Below are 21,513 nucleotides of genomic sequence, written 5' to 3' on the forward strand. Positions count from 1 at the left end.
GGCGGGGCGACAGCGGGGTGCAATTCCATGCCAGGAGCACTACCGGCTCCACCACTGCCAGCCCCGGCCCTCTGGGAGAGGCCGGGCTGGGGCCGCGGTGGGGGCGCGCACGCACCCCGGGAGGGTGCGGGGCAGCTATAGCCTCTGACCCGTTCAGGGCACGCCCCCGCCCCTGCAGGGACCCGCCCTTGCCCACCTCTCCGCCCTCCTCCTCCTCCTGCCCCTACCTCCTCAGAACGGGGACTCGCCCCAGGCCACGTCCCCTGCTAGTGGCGCGCCTACTGCCCTACCGCCTCGCGGCCTCACTCTGCCTTGTCTCGCCCCCCTGTCCTGTTCTGGACCCACCCCACCCCACCCCACCCCACCCCACCCCACCTGTGGACCCGCCCTAGTCCCCGCCCCAGTCCCCGCCCCGGCTGGAGACGAGCCCGCCCCAGGCCACGCCCCTTTCCATTGACGTCCCCGCCCCGCATTGGGCTCCACCCGGGGCTGGCCCCGCCCCGCAATGACCCGCCCATGGCCCCGCCCCGCCCCCGCCGCGCTAATTGGTTTCTTTCCGCAGAGCTTCCCGAGTTCCGATTGGCCGCGCCCGTCGCCGTTCGGCTGTTCGATTGGCCCGCGGCGCCCGCTTTCGCGAGGACCTGCTCCTGGGAGGGGGCGGGGCCATCAGCGGCGCGCGGCTCGGGGTTGGTCAGAAGCGCAGAGGGGGCGGGCCCGCGCCGCGCGCAGTGCCTCGCCTGGAGCGCGAGGAGCAGCTATCGCCGCCTCAGTCGCCTCAGTCGCCTCAGGCTCGGTCGCCTCAGGCTCCGTCGCCGCCGGAGCGCCCGTCACCACCCCCCAGCCCCGCCCCGGCCGCCCGCCCGCCGGCCGCCTGCGGGCACGCCCTCTGCCGCGGGACCGGTGAGTGAACGGTCGCAGGCAGGGCCGGGGGGGGGGGGGGGGTCCGCGGCGGGGAATCGGAGTCCCAGTCGGGGTCGGGGTCGGGGGTCGGGGGTCGGGGGTCGGGGTCCGAGCGGGGAATCGAGCCGGGGTCGAGCCGGAGTCGGGGCCAGGCATCCGGGCCGAGACTCGGAGGTCGGGGGTCGGGGTCCGGGCCGCGATCGGGCCGGGGGATCGCGGGTCAAGCCGAGGTCCGGGCCGGGGCCGCGTCGAGGTCGAGCGGGGGTTCGTCCGGGTCGCGGCCGGGAGCGGGGCGCAGGGGGCGGCCCGGCCGAGCCCCGCCGAGCGCCCGGGAGACCCCGGCCCGGCGGGAGCAACTCGGCGGCCGCCGGTGGCCGGCCGGCCGGGCGGGGCGGGAGGCGGGGTCCGGGCGGTCCCCGCGGGACCCTGGAGCGCCCCCGCCCCGAGTCGGCTCCGGGCGGCGGCTGCGAGCTCGCCGGGCGGCGGGCGCCGGGCGGAGCCTGGACGGAGGGGTTCGGAGCGAGGTGAGGAAGTGGCCTCGGGCGCAGCGCGGACCCCCGCCCCTCCCGGGAGCCAGAAGTTGTAAACAAGGGCTGGCTCGGGAGCCGGGGGCGTGCGGCTCGCTTGGTAGCGCCCATCCGCCGCGGCTGTGCCCGGACTCGGTGAAGCTTCAGTTTCCAAACCCTTTAAGTTTGATCGCGTTTGGCCGCGGAGCCGTGCGGGGGAAGCAGGGCGTCCGCGCTGCCCGCGACCTCCGCGCCCGGCGCCGGGAGAAAGGGGGCCGGTGCGCACGCCCTTTGTGTGCCCTTCCCTCGACCCCCCGCGTCGGCCTCGTGGGCTCGCGTCCGCCCCGCTCGGGGACCCGGGGTCACAGGCGGGGGCCGCTTAGACGGGGCCGGGGCGGCTTCCTCCCTCCCGGCCGCGGTGTTTTATTTGGAGGTGGGTCGAAAAGCGTTTTTTATTGTCCCCGCAAGTGTTCTTCCCTGGAAGTACTGCTTTTTTATGCTTGCCCTGTGGCGGTCCTACGTCTGTCCGCGCTCCTCTGGAGGCGATTCCTCGCGCCGCACATTTGGAAGTTGACGGGAAGTCGGGTCTCAAAGCGGGCGGCTGCGGGGGGTTGTCTGCCCTCCGCCTTCCCTGGAGGCGGCACGGACTTCCGGGTGCCGGCTCTGCGCGCGGGCCGACCGCGCGCTGGCTGAGGGCGTCGGACGTGGGAGTCCCCGAAAGAAAAACCGGGGTGGCAGGCCCTTGATGAGACCTTTGCAGACCAGACTGGGTCATGAGCAGACCCTCGGATTCGCCCTCGTCCTCTGGCACAGGCCCTCCCGCGCCCTCTGGAAATTCGGCTTGCTTCCGGTGGGTGAACCGCTGCCCGTTTTTGGTTCTTGGAACTTGGCTTTAGAACTGGGAACCCAAGGAGGGTGGCAGGGTGCTTTCCTACTGAAGAAAACCGATTTCCAGTCTCCTCACCATCTTGAAATGTCTCAGAGGTGTGCAGTGTGGCCTGAAGGGACCATTTGCAGAACAGGGACCCTCTGGAGGGCTTGTTGATAAGATCCCAGGTAATCTCGTTGACGCTGACCTCAGAGGGGCTGGAGTAGTTGAGGGCCGTGTGTTCAGACGGAGATCCACCAAAACTGAGGAGTCTTCAAGTCCAGGGACTGTCACTGGTCCCTTTGGAGTTCTGATGTTTTTCTCTTGCATGTGGATGCTGTTATTGACACGGCGCAAGTTCATTACGGATGTGTTAGAACTTATATAACTTCACACACTTTTCTTATTAATATAAGATTTTGAAAACAGGTGATGGTAAAAGGAGTTTTTTGCTTGCTTGTTTGTTTGTTGTAACCAAAAAAGATTGGCTACCGTATGTAGAATTCAGGGCTTTGTGGCTGGCGTTGCCGCAGGTGATGTGGCTTTGTGGTGCTATTGGACTCGAGAACATCACTTTTCCAGATTAGCTGTATTAATACTTGGGGTTGGAGAAAATACACAGCTTTATGATGACATCGTAAAGGTGTTTATGAAAAAATTTTAGCACATGGGTTCATTTTGTAAAATGTTTAAAAAGAAACTCTCTTTCCCCCTCACGTTTGTGAGAGGCTAAGAGCATGCTGCATTTGTGTATGGAAACGTTCCATGAGGTCCTTGAAATAATCTAACCATTCAAGGCTGGATGCTGTGCTTCTGTTTCAACAATTTCAGTTCCTGGTCCTGTAGCCATGTGTCAATGGCAGTTATTCCTCTTTTCACAGAAATCTCAGGGCTTTACTGTAAAAGTGCTCACTGAAGCAGATCTTGGGAGATGAACGTTGTACATCCCTTTGGGCTGAAACAAGGAAGAAAGCTTTCCTGTGGGCTATAACAAGGAAAAATACCTGCTCATGTATTGGAATCACCCCCAAATTAAACATTAGAATGAATACTACAGATTTTTGGGAGGCTCTGATGTCTCTCAGCTCTCGGCCCTGGTGGCAAGGATTCTCGAAAGCAAGTTCTGGGGCTACTGTCCATGGTGCTGAATGTGTCACTGTTTCTCAGTCTCAATTTGCTTTCTAGGGTGAGAGTGGTTTTGGAGTTTTAAAATGAATTTCAGAATGCACACTATTAAAGAAGAGCTGAACGGGAGAGTTCTATTGAACCTGAATGGAAACCTGCCTTTTAAAACCTCAAGCCACGTTAATGTCTCTCTCTCTCTTTTTTTAAGTGGATAATTGTGCTGAGTTAACATTTCCTTTGCTTAGTCTGCTTTGCTCCAGGTGAGAATTTTCTTGCTAGATTATGGGCCTCAAGTAACAAACCATTGAAATTAAATGACATCGTGTTTGCTTAACAAACACCCTCTAAAAAATGTACCCTTTATTATAATATGTACATATATATGTATGTACACAGAGACCATTTGTTTTTCCCTGAGCAGAGTTGATTGTAACATTCCTCACCTCCACCTGCACGGTGCTTCCCAGCCTTCCTGGAGAAGCACTGGAGCCCTCTGAGAATGTGGTGGGGCTCTTGGGCAGTTGCCAGGCATTCTTGCTATGTTGGAGCAACATCTACTTTCTCATCTATAATTTTGAGGACATCTTTGTAAATCATTTTAGAGAAATCCTTTATTTCTCTTGAGGTTAACTTTGTCTGTTACTTTAGAATTGCCCAAATGGTTAGCTATAAAAAGTAATCACTTGGGGCACAGAGATTCCACATTATAGAAAACTGTGCATCAAACAGAGCAATGGGTTGTTGAGGTGGTTTTGTTAGGAACATCTCAACTAGTTCTCTGACCCCATCCACTGTACAGTTAACTCACGTTACTCTCTGACATCTGTTTTCTTGAGGGAAACCCAAGGCAGCTTCCTTCTGCCTCCTCTGAGCTTTAGAAATACTCTCTGAGTGCCTGTTCTTAGCCAGGCCCTCGGCTGGGATCAGGGAACCCATAGGGGAATGAGGCAGTGTTCTGACCCCTGAAGGACTCACCACTTTGGACTGAGGAAAGGACATGAAAACAGATGATTATCAGGGCCACACTCAGTGCTGCAATTGGGATACACAGAAAACCGGGTTGGTGTGTTGAGGAGAAGTGACTCGTTTTGGCTGACAATCGAAGGCTTCAGAGAGGAGCTGCCTTTTGGGCTGAGCCTTGGAATTTGAGTTCTAATTGTTTGGGCATGGGATAGGTATACACTGATTAGAAAAACACCAGGATCTTGGTGGCATTGGAGGACAGGGTATATGCTGGTGCTAAGGCTGGGAGCGTGGGGGACATTGTGAAAGGGTTGGGACTCCACTAAAGACGTGGACGGGAGAGTCGAGGAGAGGTTGCGTGGTAGGCAAAATAATGGCCTCCCAAAGCTGTCTACCTCCCAGTCTCCAGAACCTGTGGATATGCCATGCATCAAAGAATATTTAAGGTGGCAGATGGAGTGAACATTGCTAATCAGTTGATTTTAAAATATAGAGATTATCTTGGATTACCCAGTTATCACAAGGGTCATTAAATATGGACGAAGGATGCAGAAGAGTCAGCATCAGAGTGATGTGAAATTAGGAAGACTGTACCCCTTATTGCTGGCTTTGAAGATGCTAGGGGGTCATGAGCCAAGGAATATAGGCAGTTTCCAGAAGCTGGAAAGGGCGGGAAAATCGATTCTCTAGCTAAGCTTCAGAAAGAAACAGCCCTGCTAACACCTTGATTCTAGCCCAGGGAGACCTGCCTCTGACTTCTGACTTTGAGAACTCTAAGATAATTCTTTTTTTTTTTTTTTTTTTTTTACTTTCTTTAAATGGCCTCACCCACTGCATATGAAAGTTCAAGGCAGGGATTGAATCTGAGCTGCAGCTGTGGCAATGCCAGATCCTTTAACCCACTGTGCCAGGCTAGGGATCGAACCCATGTCTCTGCAGCCACCTGAGCCACTGCAGCTGGATTCTTAACCCACTGCACCACAGTAGGAACTTCAAGATAATTAACTCGTGTTTTATTAAACTATTACATTTTTAAAAATAATTTTAAAAATGAAAGTGTAGTTGATTTACAATATTGTGCCAATTTTTGCTGTACCGCAAAGTGACCTAGTCATATGTATATATATTCTTTTTTCTCTTATCATTCCCATCATGTTCTATCCCAAGAGACTGAGTGAGATTGGACACAGTTCCTGGTGCTATGCAGTAGGACTTCATTGCCCATCCATTCTAAATGTAACAGTTGCACCTGCTGACCTCAAACTCCAAGTCCATCCCACACCTACCCCTTTCCCCACTGGCAACCACAAGTCTGTTCTCCATGTCTGTGAGTCTGTAAACCATTAAATTTATGGAAATATTTTTAGAGCAGCTGCAGAAAACTGATGTAAGTTGGGATTCTGCTATAGAAAGGTTTAGCTGGCAAAATTTAAAGAGGAAATAACATGGTCAGACTGGCTGTAGAAGATAAGCCGATCCAACTGCTGTTTCGGAGGCGGTTGCTTTATGTAAGCCCCGTTTTGATCCCCAGTTTCACTTCCTGGCAAGACTGGAAATCTGACATTGCCTTACCTGGCTTGAGTTCCACTTGAAGTCTTCCTTGCAGTAGCCTGCTCAGCGTCCACCCCTGCTAATTGCCATGTCCTACCTGTCTACCTTTGCTCTGTGCTGGGTACTCAGGAGAGAGTGGGCCAGGTTTACGTCTACACCTGGGATTTGGGGTTCATAGGATAGGCCCAGTACCAACCTCAGAGCTATTGTTCACATTTTTTCCTAAGGTTTGTTTCTTCACATCTTTGCTAATCTTTTATATGTGCAGATGTTTTAATTGTTGTCATTTGAGTAGACATGAAATATCTCATTGTTTAAATCTCCATTTCCTTGATTATTAGTGACTTTTGAAGATTTTTTTAACCCATTTATTGGCCACTTGGGTTTCTTCTCCTCTAAACTGTACTCTTATATTGTTTGTCTGTTTGTGGCCTGGGTTGTCCTTTTTATAGTGTTTTAGAAGTTCTTTATATATTCTGCATTCTATTTGTGTCCTATTTTTTATCCTTTTAAAAATGCTTATTTTGATGAACAGATGTTTAATTTTAATGCAGTCGAATTTCTCAGTCTTTTGGTTTGTGGTTATTAAGTCTTATTTAAGAAATCCTTTGTTATCCCAGGGCCTTAAGATATTCTCTTAAAACTTTCTGACTATTTCCTCTTTATATTCTACTTTGAACTTATTTTTTGTGTGAGGTGTGAGGTAGAGATGATTTTAGAATTTTTCCAAACATATAACCAATTCTACCAGTACCATTTTTTACTGAGTACCGTCTTTTCCCCAGTGATCTGCAGTGCTACCTTTGAAACTTACCAGACCTCACAAATATGATCTGTTTCTAATTTCTCCATGTAAATAGTGATAATCTCATTTCTTCCTTCCTAGTCCTTAAAATCTTTTTTTTTTCTTATTCACTTTGTTTGGACCACTGGACAGAATTGCATATAAATTGTGATGAGACTATCCTAATATTGTTTTTCACTTTAAAGGCAATGTTTTCAAAGCCTTAAATATGAAGTTTGCTACATATACTGGCAGATTCCTTTTATTAGGTTAAGGATGGCCTTATCTACTAATTGTTTGATAGAAGATTTTTTAAAACTATTAATAGATTGTTAATTTTATCGAATAGTTTCTTTACCTATTTAGATAATTTTATGTCCTTTCTTCTTTGAACTTTGAGTTGAAATATTTTAATCTTTTAATTTTAAACTATCATTGATTTCTTGGGATAAACTTAACTTTGTCACAATATACCACATTTAAAAATTATTATTGAAGTCAATGTTGGTAATATTTCACTTATGATTTTGGCATTTATTTCCATAAGAAGTATTGACCAGTAATAATCTTCTCTTGTGTTGCTCTTAATCAGATTTGGTATCAACATGATGCTTCTTTGTAATAGTTTCTGAAAGGGAGAGATATTTGTTCCTTGGAAGTTTGGCAGAATTGCTTCTTCTTCTTCTTTTTTTTTTTTTTTTAAACTTTTTTAGGGGTGCACCCATGGCACATGGAAGTTCCCAGGCTAGCGGTTGAATTGGAGCTGTAGCTGCTGGCCTACACTACAGCCACAGCAATGCTGGATTCTTAACCAGGGCAGGAACTCTCGCTGCTTAAATTTTCTAGGTCTGGACACTTTTAGAATATGGAGGCTTTTGCAATTAGTCACTTTAGGAGGGACACTGTCCAATCTGCTCACATTTCATTGGCTGGAGTGAGTTATTCTGGACACGCCTAGTTTCAAATGGGGCAGAAAGGTGGAGTTTTAAATGTTCTGGAAGTTTAGGACAACTGGATACTGGTAAATGTTACTAATATTTGCCACACTATGGAGGTTAATTGGTGTTAGTGTTGCCGAATTAGCCAAAATAAAACTGTTCTTCTCTCTAGGTCTTGTTTGTAGCTTTTGCAAGTATGTTGTCCATCAAGGGACCCATTAGAATATGAAGCTAGGCATCGTATTGGTTTGTTTCTTGTGAGCAAACCATCGTGCTTACTTTCTCCAGAGCCCACCTTGGGAATTCCTGCCTCTCTACTTTTCTTTGCAAAGGAAAAGTCTCCCTTTTATATTCCTTCCACCGCTCTAAATCTTAACCATCCTTCAAGGCTGGCACAAGACTTGCTGAAGTTCTCTGCCTGAACTCCTACTCATGGTGAAGGCTCCTTTCACTTTTTACTGTATTGTCTTGCCTCAGAGGTGCAGAGGGAAGGTTCAGTAATGTTTGCGAGTGGTCGATTGATCAGAAAAGTCTGCACGTGCATATGCAAATTTCCCTGCTTTGTCTGAGCTCTGCCCTGGGAAGTTAGATAGAGTGGACAGACTGTATGAAGTTGACCCCACCATGATCCCCACCTCCCGGTGTTCATGCCCTTGTATAATACCCCAGCCCTATTTGAAGTGGGACCTGTGACCTGTTTCTAATTAATAGAAGAAGGCAAAAGTCATGGGATGTCACTTCCATGATTATGTTACATTATCTACAATTCCATAGTGGCTAGAAACTTATTTAGAGACTCTCCTTGCTGGCTTGAGTAAGTGCTTATGCTGGAGAAGCCCACATGGCAAGACCTGCAGATAGCTTGTAGGAGCCGAGGGTGACCTCCAGAGACAGCCATTAGGAAGCAGGGAAATAACGTTTGCCAATACCTTGAGTGAGCCTGGATGCAGATTCTTCCCCAGTTGAGCCTGCAGATGACAACACAACCTGGCCAACATCATTGTTGCAGCCGTATGAGACCCTGAGCAGAGGACCCACGTATGGCTGTTCAGACTCCCAACCCACAGAAACTGAGATAATAAGTGTGTATGTTAAGTTGCTGAGTTTGTGATAGTTTTTTTATGCAGCTATAGAAGACTAACATAGCAAATCTATACTGACCTCTCAGTTGCCCTCACTAGAAGTGGGTTTAGGCTGATGAATCTAATTGAGGTGATCAGTTTTTTATTATTAAAACTTTTTTCTACTTATAAAAGTAATACAGATATTTTGTGTAGAAAAGTTAGAGCAGGCAGAAAGTATAAAGCACAAAATCAACAACATCTTAGCACTCAAGGATAGCCAATTTTTCTACTTTTGTATATGTATGATACACATTTCCTAAAATTGGGATTCATTCCAAAATAGGTTTTATGAACAACTTTTCTTCCTTGTAGAAAGTGAGCATTTTTTCGGTCATATAATATTCTTCTAAAACATTTTGAATGGCTGCGTACTATTCCAGCGGGTGTCCCAGTTTATTGAACCACTTTCCTATAGCAGAACGATTCAATATTTACCATCATAAATAATGCTTGGTAAATATCCTATACAAAAATCATTGTGTGTGTCACCAGTTATTTCTGAAAGGTACATTTCTAAATGCAGAATTATGTCAAAACTTGTAGATGTTTTTAAGCTTTTTGAAATTTAACCATCTAGCTTCCAATGTTTTTTTAAAAGGTATACAACTCAAGCATCTGTATCAGTAACTCACAGGGATGTGATAGGACAGAACTATTGATTTTTCAGCATTTGGGTTCCTGTTTTCTTAACCTGTTTGCAAAGTGCTTTTAAATTATTCATTAAAGTGCAGTGTGGATTCTATTTATAGATACATTTGTGTATGAGATCGCTCCTTAATGTCTGGGCAAAAAGCCTACAAATTGCTATTATCATAGCCCTATCTTTGTAAATCCTTTTCTACTCCTATCCACTGTTTCTTTGTTTTCAACCAAATAGAGACACTGACACACATAAGGTCTTGCAGCTCAGATGGTTACTCAGATGAAAGGGCTGTTCTGAAGGAGCCTTGTGCTTCTCTTCTCACCTCCCATTAACTAGTTGATTTCAAAAAGATGAGAGATCAGAAGGATATTAGTTATGAATTGAAAAATATTTTCCTGATTCATAAAATAATGAGTACCTATTTAGAAATTTTATAAGATCAGCATCGAAAGCGGAAGAAAAACATTTAATTCTACCACCCACGGATGATCACTGTGTAAACACACCTTGTTTGTACTAGTTTATTCTTAAAATACATTGATTAGATTCTTATGAGTAATATATTTTTTTAATATTTTGTGGGGAATTTTTGCATCCATGTCAATGAGTGGAATCGGCCCATAATTTTCTTTTCCTATAGCTGCTCACTCTAATTTGAGATGAATGCTTAGTTTATTAATTTGCAAATTTTCTCTTTCACCAATATGTGCGTTTATAAATGATGCTTCAACTACATATACAGAATTTGATTTGAGATTTTTTTATTATTTTTAATGTAGGCTATGCACTAAACTGTTCCTCCCTCAAATTGCTTTGCTGAAGTCCTAAGCCCAGTGTCATGGAACTTTGGGAGATGATTAGGTTTAGATAAGGTCATGGGTGTGAGGTCCTTATGACAGCATTAGTGCCTTAAATGAAGAGTCCAGAGAGCTTGCTCTCTTTCTCGCTCTCCTTGCCATGTGAGGACACAGCAAGAAGGCAGCCATCTACAAGCCAGAAAGAGGGCCCTCCCCGGAACCTGACCATCAGCACCTTGATCTCAGGCTTCCCAGCCTCCAGAGCTGTGAGAAATAAATGTCTGTTGCTTAAGCCAATCTGGGATTTTGTTATAGTACCTTGAGCTAACTTAGACAATGTAACTTCCATTTAATGGACATATTTTATGGAATGATGGATATATTCCATAACAATAGTATTTATGGTATTTTTCTTTGATTTATAGGTCATTTAGAAGAATATTTTAACATTTCCAGCCATATGCATATTTTCTTCTCTTCCATCGCAATTGCATTGCCCAAAGACCTTGCTCTTTACTTTAATCCTTTGAAATTTGAAAATGTTTCTTATGGCTCAGAATATGGTCTATAAGTTTTCTAAAACGTTTCTGTGTGCTTAAAAAAGAATTAGGTTCAGTGTTCTATATATTCTATTCAGCTAACTTGATAAGCATATTACTCACATCTTCTATTTTCTTGCTGCTTTTTTGTCTGGTTGTTATATCCATTACTGAGATAATTACACAATTTCATTATGATTATGGATTCGTCTTATTTCTCTTTGCAGTTCTGTCAATTTTTATTTATATACTTTGAGACCATGTTATTAGGGGCATGCAAATTTAAAATTGTTATGTCTTCCTGATGAATTGAGACTTTAATTATTATGAGTGGTTCTCTTTATCTCTAGTAATGAATCTTTGCCTTTATGGTATAATGTGTCTGATGCGAATATAGCCATTCCAGATTTCTCTAGGCTCATATTTGCATGATATCTTTGCTTTTTAAAAATCATTTTACTTTCAGCCTTACTTTAGTCTTATACTTTGTAAATGTCTTTTGCAAAGATTATACAGTTAGTTTTTTTCATCCAATCTGATAATTTTTGTCCTCTAAATGGGAATATTCAACTCATTTACATTGAATGTAATTACTGATCTATTTAAGTTTAAATCTGCAAGAATATTATGTATCACTCTTGTCCCACAATTTCTGTGTTTATTTCTTTCTCTTATGTTATTTGCAAGTAGTATTATGATTTTATTTTATTTTATTATTATTATTTTTTTTAGGGCCACAGTTGCGGCATATGGACGTTCCCAAGCGAGGGGTCAAATTGGAGCTGCAGCTGATGGCCTTCGCCACAGCCGCAGCAATACGGGATCTGAGCCTTAGCTGCAACCTAGACTGCAGCTCACGGCAATGCCAGATCCCTAACCCACTGAGTGAGGCCAAGGATAGAACCCACAGTCTCATGGATACTAGTCAGGTTCTTAACCTCCTGAGCCACAGCGGAAACTCCTAGTATTATGATTTTAAAATAATCATTCTCATTTTCCATGCTCTCTAGTGTCTTGGAAGTTATATTCTATTTTTCTTTCTTTTTGTGGTTACTTGCATAATTTAGATAATGTTATTTACTTACCCAGATAATGCAGTTATATGCCTTCCTCCTGGACCATGCAGGGATCATAGCTTCTTAGGCTACTTGAACTCCATTCACTCCTCCAGATTTATATATGCTTGTAATTATGTATTTTAATTCTGTATGCTCTTTTTATGTTTTTTTGTGTGTGTTCTTTTAAAACTCAGCAAAATAATATTAAAAATGTTAGTATTTAACATACTGTCAGTGTTCCTTTAGATTTATTCACATCTTTATCCATTCTTTTCTTTTTTATTGCTCTCTCACTTTTCTTTATCTTTTTTTTTTTCCCCCTGTCTTTTTAGGCCACACCCGTGGCATAGAGAGGTTCCCAGGCTAGGGGCTGAATCAGGCTGCTGGCACATGCCACAGCCGCAGCAACGCCAAATCTGAGCTGTGTCTGGGACCTACACCACAGCGCGTGGCAATGCCGGATCCTTAACCCACTGGGCCAGGCCGGGGATTGAACCTTTGTCCTCATGGATACTAGCCAGCTTCATTCTGCTGAGCCACGATGGGAACTCCCTCTCTCTCACTTTTCTGACCTTCATTTTGGGATTGTTTCCCTTCTGTTCAAAGAGCCTTCTTTAGAAATTCCATTTTTGCTTGTCAGCTGGTAATAGACACTTTCAATTTTTTTCAAAGAGTACTTTGATTTCACTTTTATTATTTCAACAATTCCTTCAATTTACTTACATTTTTGAGGGATAGAATTTATATGCCATAAAACTCACCATTTTAAAGTTTAGATTCACTGGGTTTTGGTATATTTACAAGGTCGTGTGGCCATCATCATGCCTAATTCCAGAGCATTTTCATCACCTTGAAAAGATGCCTCATACCCCTTACCAGTCACTCTCCATCCTCCCTTCCCCCGGCCCCTGGTGACCATTAATCTACTTTCTGAGGTTTTGCCTAATACACATGTTTCATAAGAGTAGAGTCATAAATATGTGGCATGTGGTGCCTGGCTTTTTTCACTTAGTGTCATAATGTCAATGACCATCCATAGTCCACTTTAGCATGTGTCAGTCTTTCCTTCCTTTTTATAGCTGAATAATATTGCATTGTATAGATATATCACATTTTGTTTATCCATTGATCTGTAGGTAGACTTTTGAGTTTTTTCCTTTTTTTTGGCTAATATGAATAATGTGCTGACAACGGTTATATATAAGTTTTTGTATGAATACACGTTTTCTGTTCTTTTGAGTATAGCTTAGGAGTGGGTTTGCTGGATCAAATAACAACTCTTTAACTTTCTGAGTATCTGTCAAACTCTTTTCCAAAGATTTTACATGTGACCAGCATGTATAAGCGTTCCAGTTTCTTCACATCTTCACCAACGCTTGTTATTTTTAGTTTTTTTGATTATTGTCATCCTAGTGGGTGTTGATTAGCATTGCCCAAATGACTGATGCTTCTGAGCACTTTTTCGTGTACTTATTGGCCATTCGTATGTCTTCTTTGGAGAAATGTCTGTTCAGATCCTTTGGCAAATTGGATTATCTTTTTATTTTTAGGCTTGTAAGGGTTCTTTTTGTATTGTTTACCAATCCTTTGTCAGATGTGTGATTTGCAAATATTTCCTCTCCAACTGTGAGCTGTCTTTTCTCTTTCTTAGTAGTGTCTTTTGATGCATAAAAGGTTTTAACTTTCATGACATCCAAAATATCTGTTTTTTTTTTTTTTTCTTTTGTTGCTTGGGTATTATATTTAGGACACCATTGCCTAATCCCAGGACACAAAGATTCACACCTGTGATTTATTCTAGAGTTTTAGATCTTAAATTTAGCTCTTTGAAACATTTTGAGTTAATTTTTATATGGAGTTTCTGCACGTGGTTGTCCAGTTGTCCTAGCACCATTTGTTGAAAAGACTGTTTCCTCAGTGAATGGTCCTTTTTAAGCACCTTTGTCGAAAATTAGTTGACCATAAAATATGGGTTTATTTCCAGACTCTCAATTTGATTCCATCTGTCTATATATCTATCTTTATGTCAAAACCACATAATCTTGATTATTGGAGCTTTGTGGTAAGTTTTGAAATTTGGAAGTGTGAGTCTTCCAACTCTACTGTTCTTATTTAAGATTATTTTGGCTCTGCCTGGTCCCTTGCACTTCCATATAATTTTTTGGGGGTTAACTTGTCAATTTCTGCATAAAAGGCAGCTGGAATTTTTATAGGGATTGCATTGAATGTGTAGATCAATTTGGGAATATTGCCATCTTGACAGTATTAAGACTTCCAGTCCATGAACATTGAATTTATTAGCTGTAATAGTTTTTTCCAGTGGATTCTGAAGTTTTTCACTATCTAAGATTATGTTCTCTACATATATAGATCATTTTACTTCTTCCTTTCTAATCTAGATGCCCTGTATTTTTATTTCTTGTATAATTCCTGACCATAACCTCTAGTATAATGTTGAAACATTGTGGCAAAGGCTGACACCCTTGTCTCTTCCTGACCTTAGGGGGAAAGCTTTTAGCCTTTTACCATTAAGTGTGTTGTTAGCTGTTAAATTTTGTAGATTCCCTTTATTCGGTTGAGGAAGTTTCCTTCTATTTTTCCTTTGTTGATTTTTTTTTTTTTATCATGAAAGAATGTTGTTGTTAGATGCTTTTTCTGAATCTATTGAGATGACTGTGGGTTTTTTTTGTTCTTCATTAACGTTGTGCATTACACTGATTGGTGTTCATGTATTAAACCAACCTTGCATTCCTTGGACAAATCCCAGTTGGTTTTGGTGGATAATCCTTCCTATATACTGCTAGATTTAGTTTGCTAGTGTTTTGTCAAGGATTCTTGCATGTGTGTTCTTGGTCTGTAGGTTTTTGTTTTTTTTTTCAATTTCTTTGGTTTTTCTATCAGGATTATTTTGGTCTCTCAGAATGAATTGGAAAGTGTCCTTTCCTAATTTTTTGTAAAAGTTTGTGAAGGATTGGTGTTAATTCTTCTTTAGTTTTTTAAAATTAAAAATTTTTTTTTTCTTTTTAGGGCCACACCCATGGCATATGGAGGTTCCCAGGCTAGGGGTCGAATCAGAGCTGTAGCTGCCAGCTTACGCCACAGCCACAGCAACTTGGGATCCAAGCCACATCTGCAACCTACATCACAGCTCACGGCAATGCTGGATCCTTAACCCACTGAGTGAGGCCAGGGATCGAACCTGCAACCTCATGGTTCCTAGTCAGATTTGTTTCCACTGCTCCATGACAGGAACTCCTAATTTTTAAAATTTTTTTAGGGCCGCACCCAAGGCATATGGAAATTCCCAGGCCAGGGGTCAAATTGCAGCTGCAGCTCCTGGCCTACACCACAGCTAGAGCAATGCAGGAACTAAGCCACATCTGTGACCTACACCATAGCTCATGCCAGGTTCTTAACCCACTGAGTGAGGCCAGGTATTGAACCCACATCATCATGGATCCTAGTTGGGTTCATTATCACTGAGCCACAATGGGAACTCCTGCTAATTCTTTAAATGTTTGGTGGAATTCACTAGTGAAGTCAGTTACTTTTGGACTTTTCCTTGTGGAAAGTTTTTCAATTATGGACACAATGTCTGCTTGTTTTAGGTCTACTCTTTTTTTTTTTTTAAATTTCTTGTTGAATCAGTTTTGATAGTTTTTGTCTTTCTAGGAATTTGGCCATTTTACCTAGGCTTTCTAATTTGTTGGCAAACACTTGTTCATAATATTTCTTGATGATCCTTTTTATTTCTGTAAGGTGCTTAATTTTATTTCTGATTTTAGTAATTTAAGTCTTCTCTCTCTTTATTTCGGTCCATCTGGATAAAGATATGTTATTTTTTTGGCAATGAGTATATACCTGTCAATAGTTACTTTAAATCTAAACTTCGAGATAAGGCTTTTTAAAGGAGATATCATAGGTGTCACAGCAACAGACTCCCTTCTGGTCACCAGAGCTATATGCTCAATCAAAAGATTTAGGATGGCTGAATGGATACAAAAACAATATCCATCTATATGCTACCTACAAGAGACTCATTTCAGATCTAGACACAAAAAAACTATTCCATGGAAATAGAAATGAAAAGAAAGCTGGGGCAGCAGTACTTACATCAGACAGAATAGACTTTAAAACAAAGTCTCTAACAAGAGACATAGAAGGACATTATATAATAATCAATGGATCAATCCAAGAAGAAGGTGTAACAATTATAAATATATATGATCTCAGCATAGGAGCAACTAAATGCATAAAGCAAATATTGACAGACAAAAGGAGAAATTGACAGTTACACAATAATAGTAGGGGACTCTATTATTATTATTTTTTGGTCTTTTTAGGGCTGCACCTGTGGCATATGGAGGTTCCCAGGCTAGGGGTTGAATTGGAACTATAGCTGCTGGCTTATACCACAGCCACAGCAACACCAGATCCACATCCGAGACCTACACCACAGCTCATGGCAATGCTAGATCCTTAACCCACTGAGTGAGGCCAGGGATTGAACCTGTGTCCTCATGGATACTAGTCAGATCATTTTTGCTGAGCCACAATGGTAACTTCCATTAGTAGGGGACTTTAATATCCCACTTATATCAATGGACAGATCATTCAGATAGAAAGTTGCTAATGAAACACAGGTCGTACGTGGCATTAGACCTGTTGGAATTAATATATATAGAACATTCCGCTCCAAAGTAGCAGAATATATATTCTTTTCAAGTGCACATGGAACATTCTTCAGGATAGATCACATGCTAGGCCATAAACTAAGTCTTAAGTTTTAAGAAAATTGAAATTTTGTCACTCATCTTTTCCCATCACAGTGTTATGAGAGTAGAAATCAACCACAAGAAAGGAAAAAGTGCAAAAAACAAAAACCCGTGGAGACTAATCAGTAAGCTGTTGAACAACCAATGTATCACTGAAGAAGTGAAATCAAAATACCTGGAGACAAATGAAAATGAAAACACAATAATCTGAGATCTATGGGACACAGCAAAGCAGTTCTAAGAGGGAAGTATATAGCAGTACAAACCTACCTCAGGAAACATGGAAACTCTCAAATAAACAGCCTGAACTTACACCTAAAGGAACTAGAAAAGAAGGAACAAAATCCAAATTTAGTGGAAGGAAAGAATCATTACAAATCAGAACAGAAATAAATGAAATAGAAACTAACAAAACAGTAGGAAAGATCAGTGAAACTAAGAGCTGATTTTTTGAAAATATAAAGAAAAATGATAAACTTTTAGTCAGGCTTATCAAAAAAAAAAAAAAGAGGAGCTTCAAATTAAAAAAAATCAGAAATGAAAAAGGAGAAGTTACAACTGACACCATAGAAATACAAAGGATTATAGGAGATTACTACAAACAATAGAATGGATGACCTAGAAGAAATGGACAAAGTCCTAGAAATGTACAATCTTCGAAGACTGAACCAGGAAGAAATAGAAAATACAGACACATCAGTTACCAATAATAAAATTGAATCAGTAACCCACCCCCCAAACAACAATAACAAAAATCCAAAACTCCCAGGCCCACAGTCTAGGACCAGATGGCTTCATGGATGAATTCTGAACACATTTAGAAAAGAGTTAACACCTCTCCTCAAACTATTCCAAAAAATTGCATAAGAAAGAATGCTTATGAACTTATTCTACAAGGCCAGCATCATCACCCTGATACTGAAACCAGACAACAATATCATAGAAAATTATAGCCCAACATCACTGATGAACATAGATGCAAAAATCCTCATCATAATATTAGCAAGCTGAATTCAAGAATACATTGAAAGGATGATACACCATAATCAAGTGGAGTTTATCCCAGGGATGCAAGAATTGTTCAACATCTGCAAATCTATCAGTGTGATACACCACATTAACAAACTAAAGAATAAAAATCCTATGACCATCTCAGTAAGTGCAGGGAAAGCTTTTGACAAAATTCAAAATCCATTTATTATATAAAAACTCTCAACAAAGTGGGCATGGAAGGAACATACCTCAACATTATAAAGGCTATATATGACAGGCCCACAGCTAACATTATACATGTCAGTGAAAATTTGAAAACATTCTCTGTAAATTCAGGAATAAGACAAGGATGCCCACTCTTACCAGTTTTATTCAATATAGTATTTGAAGTCCTAGCCACAGCAATCAAAGAAAAAGAAGTCAAAGGATTCCCGAGTGGAAAGGGAAAAGCAAAACTGTCATGTTTATAGATGACATGATAGTATACATAGAAAATCCTGAGGTTGTCACTGAAAAAAGTATTAGAGGAGTTCCTGTTGTGGCTCAGCAGGTTAAGAACCTGACTAGTATCTGTAAGGATGTGGGTTTGATCCCTGGCCTTGCACAGTGGCTTAAGGATCTGGCATTGCTGTGAGCTGTGCTGTGGGTTGCAGACGTGGCTCAGATCCCGTGTTGCTATGGCTATGACATAGGCCAGCAGCTATAGCTATGATTTGACCTCTACCTGGGAACTTCCATATGCTGCACATGCAGCCCTAAAAAGCAAGATAAAACAAAACTATTAGAGCTCATCAGTGAATTTGGTGATGTTCTGGGATATAAAGTTAATATACAAAAATATTTTCCTTTTTAATTGACTAACAATGAACTATCAGAATGAGAAATTAAGGAAATAATCCCATTTGCAGTTTCATCAAAAAGAACAAAACACCTAGGAATAAATCTAAGAAAGTAAAAACTTGTACTCAGAAAGCTATAACACTTTGTTGAGAGAAATTGAAAATGACAGAAACAGAAAGATATATTGTGTTTGTGAATTGGAAGAATTAATATTGTTAATATGACCATACTGCCCAAGGCAATCTACATATTCAGTGTAATCCCTATCAAAATACTCATGGTATTCTTCAGAGAGCTAGGATAACTAATTTTAAAATTCGTATGGAAACACAAAAGACCCTGGATTATCAAAACAATCTTGAAGAAGAACAATAGATCTGGAGGTAACACACTTCTTGGCTTCAGACTATACTGCAGAGCTACAGTAGTCAAAATGGTATGGAACTGGCACAGAAATAGACACATAGCTCTATAGAACAGTTTAGAGAGCCCAGAAATAAACATATTCATTTATGTCCATTAATACATGACAAAGGAGTCAAAAATATACAGTGGCGAAAACAGTCTCTAAAGGCAGTGGTGTTGGGAAAAGTGGAGAGCTACATGTAAAAAAATGAAATTACAGCAGTTTCTCATACCATATAAATAAACTCAAAGTGGATTAAAGGCCTAAATGTAATATATACATATATATATATGTGCGTGTGCGTGTGCGTGTGTGTGTGTGTGTGTGTGTGTGTGTGTGTGTGGTATGTACCTCTCCAAATATTTATATTTGGATTGGTCTTCTAAAGTAAAGCAAAATAAAAGGGGATTAAGAGGTACAAAATGCTAATATATAGGCATTCCCATCATGGCTCAGCGGAAACGTATCTGACTGGTATCCATGAGGACGCAGGTTTTATCCCTGGCCTCACTCAGTGGGTTAAGGATCTGGCTTTGCTGTGAGCTGTTGTGTAAATCACAGATGTGGCTTGGATCCCATGTTACTGTGGCTGTTGCATAGGCCAGCAGCTATAGCTCTGATTCAACCCCTAACCTGGGAACCTCCATATGCTGTGGGTGCGGCCCTGAAAGACACCCCCCCCGACCCATATATAAAATAAATAAGCTACATGAATATATTGTATAGCATAGGGAATATAGCCAATATTTTATAACTTTAAATGGAGTATAATCTATAAAAATTATGAATCCCTATGTTGTACATATAAGACTAATATATTTTAAATTAACTATACTGCAATAGAAATAGCAATATATAAAATTTTTTTTAAAAAGATAGAAATTCTAATCCCCAAAATGGTATTGTTAGGAGGTGAACTTTTGGGAAGTGCTTAGGTCATGATGTCAGAACCTTCACAAATGGGCTTAGTGCCTTATAAAATAAGTTCCAGAGAGATCCCTAGCCTCATTCACCATGAAGACATAGTGAGAAGGCACTGGCTGTGAACCAGGAAGGGCCGTCACCAGAAGGCAACTGTGCTGACACCTTGATCTTAGACTTTTCTGCCTCCAGAACCATAAGCAATAACTTTCTGTTGATTACTACTAAAAAAATTTAGCATGTTGTGTATTTTTTGAATGGATCATTCTATAGGTATCTGTGAGGTACAGTTGTTTCATAGTGTTTTTAAAATATTCTATTTCCTTGCTGATCTTGTTTTATTGTTCCATCCTGTTTTGAGAATGGGATATTGCCATCTCCAACTACTACTGTTCCATTGTCTAGTTGTCCATTCATTTCTTTTAATTCTGTACATGCATTTTGGGCTCAGTTGTTAGGTACATATGTATACACTTGTTATATCTTGTTGGATTGACTCTTATCACTTAAAAATGTCTCCGTCTCTAGTAATAATTTTTGTGTTGAAGACTGTTTGATCTGATGTTCGTGTAGCTGCTCCAGCTCTTGTTTGGTTTCTGTTCACATATATGTTTTCTTCATCCTTTCACTTTCAGTCTGTTGGTGCCTTTGAATTTAAGAATGCCTCTTATAATTGTATATAATACATTAAAAATTTCATTAATACAATTCTTTCCTTTAAATTGCAACATGTAATCCATTTACATTTAGTGCAGTTTTGATAAAGTGGGAGTTATTCCTGCCATTTTGCTTTTTGTCTTCATCTTTTTTGTTTCTATCCTCTGTTACTGCCTTCTTTTGTTTTAAAAAGATATTTTCTAGTGCGCTCTTTTAATTTCTTGCCATTTCTTTCACTATTTTTTGTTAGTCATACTCTTAGGGGTTGCCTGGAGCTTCTTACTATTAATAATGTATAACAATTTAGTTTGGATTAATAGTAATTTATTTTCAGTTGTATATAAAAACCTTGCTTCTGTGTTTACATTTCCCCCTTACCCGATACTGTTATTGTCCTATAAAGTACACTTTATGCATTCTTACAGTATAATTATTGCCTTTTGCTGCTACCTTTTATTTCAGATAGGAGAAAAAATTTATAAACAAACATTACACTTATATTATCTTTAATACTTCCGTAGTTACCTTTACCAGTGTTCTTTATTTTATTCCCCTGGATTTGAAGTACTAGCTAGTGGGTGTCGTTTCATTTCAGCCTGAAGTACTCCTTTTAGTATTTTTTGTAGGTCAAGTTTCCTAGTGATGGAGTCTGTCAGCATTGTTATCTGAGAATATCTTGTCTTTGCTTTGGAAGGGTAATGTTGCTGGACATAGCGTTCTTGTCGTCAGTCTTTTTTCTTTATAATTTTGAGGACGTCATCCCATAACCTTCTAGTTTGTATGGTTTCCGATGAGAAATGGGCTGTTTCTTTAACTGAGGATAACTTTTGCATGGTGAGTTGCTTATTTTCCTGCTTTTGAAGATTTCTTGGTCTTTGTGTTTTGACCATTTGATTATGATATGCCTAAGTTGTGGAGTTTATCTTTAGAATTTATTGGGCTTCTTGGATTTATATTTTTTTAAAATAAATATGGGAAGTTTTAGTTATTATCTCTTCAGATATTCATTGTACCCCTTTTTCTCTCTTCTCCGTCTGAGAATTTCATTACGCATATGTTGGTATGCTTGCTAGTTTCCCTGCGACTAATTTTTACATTTTTTTGTGAGGAATTCTTTATTCAAGG

The 21,513-nt window shown here is 41.3% G+C and overlaps 1 protein-coding gene across 8 annotated transcripts in view; it reads left to right on the top strand.

The window, feature by feature from the left end:
* The first annotated feature begins 770 nt into the window (after nucleotides 1-770).
* Nucleotides 771-21,513, top strand: part of PCBP3 (poly(rC) binding protein 3) — a 194,557-nt gene continuing 173,814 nt past the window's right edge. For 5 of the 8 annotated variants that reach the window (XM_047798304.1, XM_047798309.1, XM_047798318.1 and 2 more), the window contains exon 1: nucleotides 772-900. The gene's annotated coding sequence lies outside the window, so the exon portion shown is untranslated. Of the gene's footprint in view, nucleotides 901-21,513 lie in introns of all 8 variants that reach the window. The other 3 variants (XM_047798277.1, XM_047798287.1, XM_047798296.1) reach the window with 1 other exon arrangement.

This window comes from Phacochoerus africanus, chromosome 1, assembly GCF_016906955.1.
Source record: "Phacochoerus africanus isolate WHEZ1 chromosome 1, ROS_Pafr_v1, whole genome shotgun sequence".
NCBI lineage: Eukaryota > Metazoa > Chordata > Mammalia > Artiodactyla > Suidae > Phacochoerus > Phacochoerus africanus.